This window comes from Pungitius pungitius, chromosome 11 (genome assembly GCF_949316345.1).
Source record: "Pungitius pungitius chromosome 11, fPunPun2.1, whole genome shotgun sequence".
In the NCBI taxonomy this organism is placed as follows: Eukaryota; Metazoa; Chordata; class Actinopteri; order Perciformes; family Gasterosteidae; genus Pungitius; species Pungitius pungitius.
The window spans coordinates 6,280,312-6,292,497 of NC_084910.1; the positions used below are offsets into that span (position 1 = coordinate 6,280,312).

The following is a 12,186-nucleotide window of genomic DNA, read 5'->3' on the forward strand; positions in this document are numbered from 1 at the left end:
CACCCAAAGACTCCCCCGGCAGCGCTCGAGCAGCACGTCAACGTCTAGGCCGAGGGAAGCAACGTGCAGGGCTCAAGCTGATTCGCTTTTGGAGCTAAAAACAGAGAAAAGAAAGCTAATTGAAGGACCAGTGCTCAGCAGCTTCTGTCAAAACCTCACACACACACACACACACACACACACACACACACACACACACACACACACACACACACACACACACACACACACACACAGAGAGATCCTTGCATACGGCTCATCTGTGCCCCAGTGAGGTCACGCGTGAAAACTAAAAGCAGAATTGTCAAAACCATATGAAGGTTGTCAGGGGACGATGGTCACAATACAGGAGCAGATTCCTAAATACGGTGGGGAGATCTAAAGCTGCCCCCCTCCCGCCGAGGCAGCAAATGCCAACACAAATTCAATGTATGTGAGCGGGAGAGTTTGGACAGACTAGGGGTGTGTGTGGGGGGATGCACTCCTCTGCGACTGGAACACTGAAAAGCGTTTTTGAAGATTTACACTTCAATGTGGCGAGTGTTTAGCCAATCTGACTGAAGAAAAACAAATTACCCTTGAGGTCAGAGAGCACGGGGGACCCTGGTCGGGACCTCCAATGTTTCTCCCCCATGTACTCCGTCCATGCCGTTTGAAGGCAGATTACTTTACAACAACATTCTTAATCAAAGCCTGAATACCCTTTCTTCAAAATCATGCCTCCTCCCTGTTGGCTGAGTGGAAATGACATAATTTCTCAGATCTCCAGCTGAGGGGACTTGCTCATGGGGAAAGTGGCAGGGTGGTGTAAACAGTCAGGTGACAGAGGTCAATGCCCGGGGGCCTTCAGACAGCGGAGTGGGGGTGTAGGGGGGAATTTAGACACTAGATGCATAACCCGGAAACAAATATTAAAACTATGCATCCGGTTAGATCTTCTTTTGAATAAAATGGTAAATTTGAAAAAGCAGAGGACCAACTGCTGGGATCCTTTTGACCCAGGACAGTGTCTGGCAGACTGAAGGCCATTGTTATGTAGCACGAGGTACAGGGAAATTACAAAATGCATACATCCAGGGCTTTTATTGTGAAATATCAGAATGGAAGGAGTGGATCTGTTTGTGAAGGTTTAAAGGAGTAATCGCGGCTTGCATCCTTTCTAATGCCCTCCAGGGAGAGCAGACAATTTGTTATTTCAACACTTCTCCCTCCTTTAACCCCGTTCCTCCTCCCCCGGTCGCTGTGGCTCAACTTGACCTTTAAGGGAGAAGTCATAACAACGTCTCTCGTGGAACTTCAAGCAGCCAGCGGCACTCTTATTTAATTCATCACCGCTGTGACTCAAGGCAGTGGAAGAAAAAAATCCCAAACAAAACAGCGGTGACACAGACAAAGTGGACACATAGGATAACAGGAATGAATAATAAGGAGCTGTTTTGCGTCTTTGTGACGTATCGCTCTGTTGCGAAGATCCAGTAAGCCACATGTGGTGCTCCTAATCGCTGGCCTCACGTTGTAGGAAGATGAGGATAGTGAGGACTTAGTCGTTTTAGGTTATCATGGTCTTCATGTAGTAATACAGTCATCGCGCCTCTGTTTCCATATGCAACAAACAAAGCAGAATGCCAAGCTACTGACAATCTTTTTCACAATTAGCATATACAGTATTTAGTAATGGCTTTAAAACGTGTCACAGTGACCTTTGACAGCCAAAATCAAATTAGACGTGCAAAACTTACAGAAATACACTCCAGGCGGAACCAATATATCACAAAATAGAGACGTATCGGTACCCTGGTAACACAATGTTACACAGGCACTGATTGAAAGCTTGAAAGGATGTTCCTCAGGCGAAGCAAGAAGTTAAGGTTAAGTGACTCGCAGTCCTTTTGAGGAGCTATGTGATCGGTCTTCAGAGCCTCTAACGGTTGCATAATATAATTGATATAGTTCATGCTGGTTGTGTAACACTGTTTATCTATTGTTAAGCTGTAGATATGAGGAGCTTACTTAACGGGAAGTGCTTTTACTTTAAAGAGACAGGAAGTAGCATGGTTCGTTTTGTTGATGCAAAAACAAATCACGATGATACATAGAAAAACCTCATGTCAAGTGCGTGTTCTGATAACTGTTGTAATACTGAGTTAACACAGTAAAAAGTTTCGTTCAAAGAAATGCTTTTTTTTAGACAAAAAGTGTCTTTGCATTCCAAGCAGGGTGACAGAAAATTACAAATAGAAAGACGGTAGGAACAAAAGAAAGATAGCAAAATTTGAAAAAAAAGACTAGTGAGATGGAGAAAGCGAGAGAAAGGGACAGGTGAGATATTGAGGAACAAATGGACAGCGAAAGTAGAGCATTCAATCCATGATGGACGGACTCGTTTCTGTTCATACTTCAGCACTAAACCAGTGTCTCATATGCTCAGAACCTTTTGAAAGCTCCTCCACGTGAGGAGGAGAACGGCCCTGATGCATTCAGGTCCTGGCAGGAAAAACAAGATCTTAATTCTCCCACTTATCAAATAAATGGGTGAGTGGATATATACATTCTATTAAACTGCTCAATTGTTAAAATGTGTTTAGATTTATTATTTATAATTTGCTGAGACGGTCAAGTCCAAATGTGAAGCAGAAAAGGGGAAATTAAAGCTTTTCTTATTTTTCTTGAATTGAAGCGCTTTATTTGAACATGCAGACATTTTCACATTTATATATATTGTTTTTATTATTTTGTTAATTGAGAGAACATTATTCATATTTGCAGTCACACATATACACATAAATCAGTTCTTTGTTACGTGACAATAAATATTGTAAATATTGTTTTAGAATTATACTGATTTTATTTGATTAGTCGTGCATTGATTATATGGAAACATTGATTTGCTATTCATCTTATTTAATCACACTAAGTAGTCACATAATTGCTTCTAGAAATTTTATCTAACTGGACATCTTCACATTTTAGTTAAAGACCTCTGCTGTAGATGATACGATTAGAGGGGAGAGGGAGAAACTGTCTGATGACAATTAAATCGAGACCATTTCATAAGCAGATAAATGTTCACGGTAACATATAATTCAGTTTGTCATTTTCAGTCTTTCTCTTATTTTCTTCCCCACTTTGACCCACATGTCAATGCATAATAACAATGATCACATCTGCTTCCTAATTCAAAGATCTATACCCTTAAGGAACCAAACGATGAAAGACTCCCACAATATCCTTGCAAGAGAGTGCAACATTACTGAAAGTATGACATGGGGACATTTTTCATATATTAAAAAGGTCACCAGAAACTTAAATCCCGTAAACATGTGAATTGTAATATTCTATTGTATATCCACATGTAAAAAATGATTCTCTTACTCTTATAGCATCTAGAGAAAAACATTTTGAGTAAAACCAGCCTTCAGCTTGTAATCCCACATGCTAAATAAGCCTCTTTATCCTAATTCAAAATAAATCATGTTTTTAAACTCCCACGCTCACCCTCAAACTGGCGCTGAATTAAAGAGTTTTTGTCCAAGACCAACTTGGAACCCATCTGTCATCTTATGATATTAACCAAGTTGGGTATTGAGTGTGAAAGAGACGAAAATCTCTCCTCATTTCCCTTAACTCCCCGAGGACAGATTGTGATTATTGCTGGCTGATGGCAGACGCGTAGCTTCCAGCACATTACTGGAACGATCTGTAGGGGGATTAAAACTGAGTAATTGGATGGAACCAAACAAAGCATTTTCACTCTGTGACTGCATTGTACTGCAATGTTGTCTGTTATCTGTTTTTGCTGATAGGGGCAGGACATTAACAGGGCCAGGTCACGCTCTGGCCAACAAAATACAAGCTTTTGTCCAAATTCTTTGGATGTGACTTGTCCAGTGGTATTGATGTTTCAATGGAAGGCTTTAGTCAAACACTTTTTCACTCAATACTATAATTAGGTAGCCCAATCCTTGAGATAATAACAGACTACAAGTTAGTTAAATGGCTTTTGGTTTGAACATACAAGCCGTGTGTCATTGCGACATATTTGTCCAAATATACTAATATAGCTAAGCTAGAGATGATTCATCTCAGGTCCATGGAGACATACCTGCTGATTGATTTATTGATTGGATTGTCCATTTCTGCTCGAACTCATTTAACTCCATTCCTCTTTTAACTAACGTCAGACTGCGGAGCCACATCGTCATGGAGATTATTTGCCTCAAGTGATGAACCTAAATGTAACAAGTAACACCTGTCCAACCAAACATCAACATTCACACACAGATCATGTTGGGCCTGTGTCTGGTCTCATTACAAGATCAGTACCACATCAACTTTTGGAAAGCCCAGTTTCCCAGTTGTCATGGAAACTCAGAAGGCAAAACCCAAACATGGGGACTGACACATTCACAAATGGTGTCAACTTCTGAGAAACACCGCCCGCATAAACTAAGTTATACTCGCTGAGTCAATCAACCAACCGCATTTCATCCCCGGTACGATGTCACGTCTACTGCCTCATCCAATGATGAATCCTGTCCCGAGAGACTCAAAGACATCAGTCAGTCATAACCAAAAGAAATGATTAACTTCCTGGTTAACGCAAGAGCCATTACTTCATTTGGATGGCAAGGATTCAAGCGTCTGCTTTGATAATGTGGGTAAAAAGCTTAAATGGACGGAGAAACAAAGTTGACTAGACGTACACACACACACACACACACACACACACACACACACACACACACACACACACACACACACACACACACACACACACACACACACACACACGCACACACGCACAGCAAACTCCTCTAACCCTTGTCCTTCTGTAGACAGAACGAGTCACTCCTACCACTGCGTCTATTGTCCTCCAGCATAACTCTTGTCTGTCCGCAGCGGAGACGTAATCAGTGTTCCTGGATGCTGCAGAAGACGGGCCAGCAAAGCTGCAGCGGTCGTCTACCCATTACTAGCATTCCTTTGTACCGTCCCACAGACTATAACAGGAGGTTTGAGACTATGACACATGCACTAGAAGGATAAACAACAACAGTAGCTTTGCGTAAGTTTCCATCATAGGCGAGTCTTTAGATGGTAGCTTACAAATCAATTCCTCCCAAACGACTTCAACACGTAAATACAACTCTATGAAGCTTGAAGGTATACAAAAGATGGATAAGTCTTTGTATCGCCTGCCTATTTAATGACATGGGTGTAGATCAGAAAAGTGGTTTGTGGAACAGAGGCCTGTTGTCTGCTGAAATAACTAGGGAGCTAGCCAGCCACCTAACAAACAAGAAACAGGTTTATACCCAGACAACAAAACAAAAGAATTTAGATTAGGTTGTCCTTTAATAAAGAGGACAGGGGGGGGACAAGAGTTGAACTGCAATGGACAAAAAACAAACAGAGAGAGCATAAATGAGTTAAAGAGAGACACAACAGCATCCTTGCCAATGCAACCCGTGTACCACGAGGGTGTAATGGTGGCTTTAACAGCTGTCTGCAATGCTTCTCTCCTCGTTGGCTCGCTCTCTGACAAACAGCAAGGCAGTGCTACATCAAAGCCCACATTTGCAAGTCTAAGAAAGTGGTTTGAGAGCTGGAAGAAGCTACAGAGGGAAGACATTGTGTGGGTCTGCGGTCGTCAGAGGAGACGCTAAGAGGTTTACGCCTGACTAACATTGCTCCATAGTTCTCCCTCTGGTTTTCTACCGAGGCGTCCCAGACATCCAGGGCCTCCAGGGTTCCGGGAGACGCAGACGCGGCAAGTGTTCGCAACAAACGGAGGAAGCGACAAAAGGAGCACTGTCTGAGAGGATGGAGGTTTGTGAACCGCACTGGGGGGGGGGGGGGGGGGGGCCTGGGGGGGTGAAAGAGTCAGCAGTCGGGGACCTTTGGAGGGATGGGAACCTCAGTCAAAGAACATAGCTTGCCCTGGGCTTCTGTAGAAATACAATACAGTACATACAGTATTTCATTGTATATTTTCAGACAACATGGGTGAGCCAGAGGAACACATTTGAATGCAACTCCATCAAGGCTGTTCCTCCATTGCAACAGACTACTTCATTTTTCTTGTATGTCAAGTGCTGTCATTTTTTGCACTGTTTTATTGGTTCTCCTGTTTGAGTTTGCACCACCAGCTTCATCTGCAACTAAAATCAAGTGTTCTGAGCTACTAGGGACGGTAGGCTGACTGCAGTCTGCCTCAGGAAACATCAAGCAATGGATGTCTCCAATAGTTTTACTATGCAATGCAACACATTACTACCCAGAGGTTTCTGTTCTCTGTGATGAATACACAAGCAATAGTGTGGGTTTTTATTAATCATACCCATTGACTGTAAACAACAAATAACTAAGACATGTCTCATGTCTTAAGACATCAGTAAAATAACATCTTGATAGAGCTCAAATGTACGTTGCACGTAATGTTTTGGATTTGGATTATAATTGCAATGGTCATTTTTTGGAAGTGTGCAAAGCTTAGAAAAATGCCCTTTAGTGGCGGATGTACAGCGCATGGCAAAGTCCGGGTGCCCAAAGCTCCTGCCGTAGTCACCCAGTGTGCTACGGTGCTGTCCGTGGTGCTGAACCCAGGGTTGATCCAAATGGTAGCACAACCCACACCGGTTCTTCACCTGCACCTCAGTCCTGATTCTCTTCTGCCAGGGGGATTGCCTCAAGAAAGGCCAAATCCTAAATGTTGATCGTAAAGAAAAGAAAAACCTTCCCATTCAAATTTTGCAAGAATCCATTTGCTTTATGATCAAAAAGTATTATTTATGTATTAAAAGGCAAAAGAAGACGAAGATTTATTTCTGCTATTTTTTCAATGATACTTTTAGTACAAAGTAATGAAAAGTTTGTCAAAACAAAAGACATCAGCCACCGTGAGAGACCACACGCTGTAACTGACATCATAGCTCAACGTGGTTGGTGAACTCGAATGGATCAAATAAGTGTGCTTTCATAACGTGTTCCAGAGTCATTAAAACATACCAACACTTTTTGTCATGCAGAGGCCAACCAGAAACAGTTCTGTTGCCCAAATGGGGCTGCAACTCATGGTTTAAAACTCTTTGTTGTACTTTCAAGGCCAAGGATTTGATGGAGGGGATGAAAACATTTTTTAAATTGCTAACACATTGATATGTTTAAGAAGATTTACAGAAAAAAACAAATGAGATTCTAGCTCTCATCAACATGATAATTAAATTAATCTCCTCATGTCAGAGGCAGAGCTTCCTCTGGGACAAACTACACAGGGAGAGGAATTACTCACATATATATATATACACACTCAAAAGTCCTGAAGGACCTATGGCTCATCAAATTTACAACAATTGAATCCAAACAAAATCCCAGCATGTCAGTAAGAGTGAGAAAACAAAGACTTCTAAACACTACGCCGAGTCAGAGGGATGAGCAGGAACAAACTGTGCGCAGATGAAAAGGAAAAGCGTCTGGTGAAAGGTGGACACTCACTGTCCTCCCTGCATTTCTCATGAATATCTTTGCTGTGGCAGCTGTGGTGGGAAGCTGGGGGATGTACTACATTGTTTGACAATGGTTGGAGGAGGATCAAATGGTGGGTTGTAGAAAGATGAGAATGGGTCCCGAGAATATTCACGAGTTGTTAATTTCAAAGATTTATTGGCAACATTATTCCGTTGAAACTTTTTCTGTCTCTGTGATATGAAACAAAATGAGGCTCAGAACAGCTCAGAAGAGACGTGTCCTATCAATCACTAATCAAGCCAGCAGGACTGCTTGGAGCAATGGTTCCGGCCCACAAGTGACAGATGCTGAGAAGAAATATTAACAAAGCTATTGCTAACCTCTTAAAAGGAAATATTGCTTGAGCCTTTGGGCTAATGTGGTGAGCGCTGATGTACAGTGCCTTGCATCAGTACTCTCTCCCCCCTCAACTTTTTCCCAGACTTGAATAGACTTTTACCATTTGCACAACATGCACAAAATAGGTGACACAAAAATAATGACAACAAAACAGTTTTATGTATTCACCCGTCAGAGTCAATACTAGAACCCCCTTTCACTGCAATTCCAGCTGCAAGTCTTTTGGGGTATGTCTCTGGAATTGTTCGTCCAGACTGTCTGTGAACAGCAATTTTGAAATCCTATCATAGATTCTCTTCACCTCAGAATTCTGCATGTTCATGCTGCCTTTTCTCATGTTCCTGACCACATCTTTAACCCTTTGAAACCCGGTGACATAACTGTCTTTTAGAGGCTGTAGCAGGCTTATAGTCTCATAGCTAGAAGAAATCCATTTGTACCACCATGTCATGCCATCTTTCAAAGAAGGCTGCATCCCATAAACTCTCACCTCAAGGTATGTAAAGGTTCCAGGGTACCCATGCAGTCTCCTCTTTACACACACGGCAAATGGAAGTTAATCAAATGCAGTAAAGCAGTGACTATTTTTGCTTATTGAAAAAAGGGTGCATTTGGATATTTCTGCACACTGGGATCCCTAAAATGTCTTGGAATGGCATGAACTGTGCGTTACTGAAAAGCTGAGATGTCAGTCTTCATAATAGCCACTTGACATTCACTGCTATCCAGTGCCCCAAAATGTCAAAGGGTATTTAAACCAAATCATGGATGTTTTCCTATGGTGTTGATAAGTCATGGTGTTTTATTTAATGCATTTGTTTTTGGACTGTTATCACAATAAATAGTATCAACTCAGAAATTGATGCAGCAACTTCAGATGATGTGGTCTTGATGGCATCTTCGGTCTGTGACCTGCAACTCTCAGTGTAGCGGTTCATAGCGAAGCGTCGGGATGAGGATAGGCACCTCTGAATGGGACACCATGGTTCTCAGCTGGAAACCGATGGATAGGGAAAGTGTCCTTACCCCAAGTGAGGGAGTTTGCGAGTGAGGGGAAGACGGAGTGTGAGTTTGGCCAGCGAGGAAGTCGATATTCCTTATACGCTGGTCAAGAATAATGTGTGTGGTTATGTTAACCTACTAAAACATTGACAACACCAAAAATGTGTATTGAGAACTTAGGGACGTGCACATTTTAAAAGAAAGTCAAGCCCTGCATCATGCATTACACCTCGCTTGTGCAAGCCAAAGAAATCTGTGATTTCACAGTTCAGGCCATTGATGTTGGCAGATTCAAAGACATGTACTTGCAAGAACTGTGAGAGCTGAGTGAGACGGGACAGGTTTATACTCTATGCTTACTGTAAAGATTTATGATTGTGCTGAAGTATCATGGAGATATTCTAGACATTCTAGACTCTTCACATGTTCTGTCTTAAAAGCCTGGAAAAGGCATTCAAATGGACAATTGAAAAAGTATGTATTACTGTTATTGTACAGTAAATGTGTTTGTCAGTGACTTCTGACTTGCTCTTGAGAAAGACATTTTTGACATCTGATAAACTAATTTTCTTAATTTAGTTGTTGACCTTTTTTGCACTACTCTGTATCTGGTTTACGGTTGATCTATTATTCATTCATAATAAAGGGTTCTTTTTCCTTCTCATTTATATTGTACTGTTTGAGCCTTGCAAAAAAGAAAGCACATTCACCCTGTAGAGTGGACCACTGATGCCAATTGTGCATAGCTGAAGGTTATCCTACACAGAAGGACATACACTGCACTCTAACTCACGTACTTTGTCCTTTTCTTTTTACTATGCAGCACGGGTGCCCTGTCAAAGTACATACTCCTTCCTGCAGCATGCATTCAATTGAGACGTACTACGTCATAAAATTAAACCTTGAACTTTGACCTTCTTGGTCGCACAGTACATGCTGAACAAAGGATTGTGGGACGGCAGAAGTGCAGGTGGGCTTGCATGCTGCAAAATGTAACCTGATGCAGGTGAACATCTTGTTTTTGTTTTTAATCCTGCATTTGAAATACTATGTATTGGGACATACCACATCTTGTCTGGCATGCTAAATTAAGCTACAGACCCAGAATGTTACAGAATGAATGACTGTACTGCACCTGAATGTGAGCATAGACACAGAGCTAAAATGAACTAACAAATGAACCTTTGCCTGATGATGTGTGAAGTGAAGTGTACACTTCTTACTTTTCATTTCCTCAGGTACAATTACACTTAGTTTCAACAGTTCAGCCTTCCTTCTGGACCTTAGTTGACCTCTGAAGATAATCAACAGGAAAGTGTAGCTTTTCTCCAGGGATCACTACATCGGTCCTGTTCATCAGCTTCTCTCCCTCTGATCAGTAAATGGAATAACCTGATATCTCCCACAGGGTTGGCCGAAATGTACTGCAGACATAAGCACCAATCGGACAGGACCAGCACAACTGAGTGACTTCACTTGAGGGCAGTGTTTCTTAAACAATGGGTCAGGACAGTGAAATGTGAAGTCTTACTAGAGAAAAAGAGTTAAGAGCTGAGAGCATTGAATGCTGCTGAAGGTTTCAAAAATCATACATACACAATAATACATCAAGCTCCTTCAAGCACGAAAACATCCACACAAGGCTACAGACACGCCTGTGAACAGTTATCCCATGGCCCCTTAACCCCTCACCCAAACCTGACCAACCCGAACACACAAACACACAATCAAATACCTCCCTGTCATGGCTGCTTCCAACAACACAGGGCCAAAATAACTGCAAACTAATAGTCCTGGGCGGCTATCTCTAGCACATTCGCCCCTGGAAACACACACACACACACACACACACACACACACATACTGGAACAACACTGACGCATGGATTGACACCACAAGTCCGTAGAAGCATGCTCCTAGAATAAATTATAATTTATTGAAATGCTGAATATTCCCTGCAGGCACTTAAAAAGTCTAACGCCCCTTCTCTCTGCTAACCGACTTAACCACAGGGATTTCCATCAGCTCTGCTGCATCCTGTACCAAACAGTCAGAGATTCCACCACTCGCCAGCGCCCTGAAAACTGCAGGGTGGGGACAGCGAGAGTGTTTCTCTGAGATACGGTCAGAAACTGGGCTTTATTATACACTTTTATCATCAATGGTTTCGTCTTTATCTCTGTTATGTATTATAGAAATTTAAGTATGAAAGTATGAAATTTAAAATATGGAATGTTGTGGAAATTGCTTGTTGTTTGTAAATGTCTTCACCTTGACATATGTGCATGAACTTGATCAAGTGTTGGACCACAGCAGGCATCTTGTGCATCTTGTGACTGACAGCGAACGCATGGGAGGAAGAGAGAGTGCAGGAGAAAGCGGAGAGCAGGTAAAGGTGTGCGACCTGAGCCGTGCTTCGCCTTTCACTGCAAAAACACACTCAGTTTGGGGTGCTCTTCTGAGAGGAGTTACAGATATCCAGAGGTATGTCAACATCGTGGGAAGTGTGCGCTGGTTGTAACGCTCTGGATCACACACGGGAGATTGCAGGGTTCTAAATATGCCTCCCTGTTTCAGTACAAGCTGAAACAACATTTAGGGAGGTCTCTGCAGACTCTTTTGGACGTTGGTCGGGCAATAACAGCAGATAGCATTAAAGAATCTGATGTGCGATGATAAAGCGAGGGAGCAAGTCTGCTCATCTGTATTCCATTGACATGTTGCTTGTGCATCATAAACAGAGAGAAGTGGGGGAAGGCGGGAGGGGGGGCGAGATAGTGAGCAGACACATTTTTGGCTGTGTTGCCACTGTGGAGTTTTCTCAGCACAATCTGTAAGTGTCAAGATCACGACTCATCCTTTGCCCTTGCTTCCTTTTTACCACATCCTCCCATTTTCTCTAATAGACCTACACAGCATCGCCCATTTGACAAGTTAGAGTTTCTTATATTTCCTTATCCATTTCACCTTGGTTCCCATCCGTCTTCCTCCTTTCAAGATGATTTCATGTCCAGTGGTTTCCTCGGGGGAGCCGGGGATAGAAAAGGGGGGTACAGATTACCATCCAGGAAATGAGTGTGTAAGAGTGTCTGCACCTGACGCTCAGCTGGGAAACACATAACACCAGAGCCACGAGAGCAGGGGACATGAAGGGGCGGAGGGGAAAGGTTGGGAGGCAGAGATAGATGGACCCTGGACTGAGTGATGGTACTAATGGCAGTTTGGTGGTTTAAAGAGCCAGGAGGGTAACCCAAAAGGGATGGGGTGGCGATGACCTTATGTCATGAGAGTAGAAAGAGTCCAACCAGGTCAACGTGA

At 42.6% G+C, this 12,186-nt stretch overlaps 1 protein-coding gene across 2 annotated transcripts in view; it reads right to left on the reverse strand.

Moving 5' to 3' along the window:
• LOC119197296 (intermembrane lipid transfer protein VPS13B-like) overlaps window positions 1-12,186 on the reverse strand; it is a 265,877-nt gene that overhangs the window by 26,969 nt on the left and 226,722 nt on the right. The window lies entirely within an intron of this gene.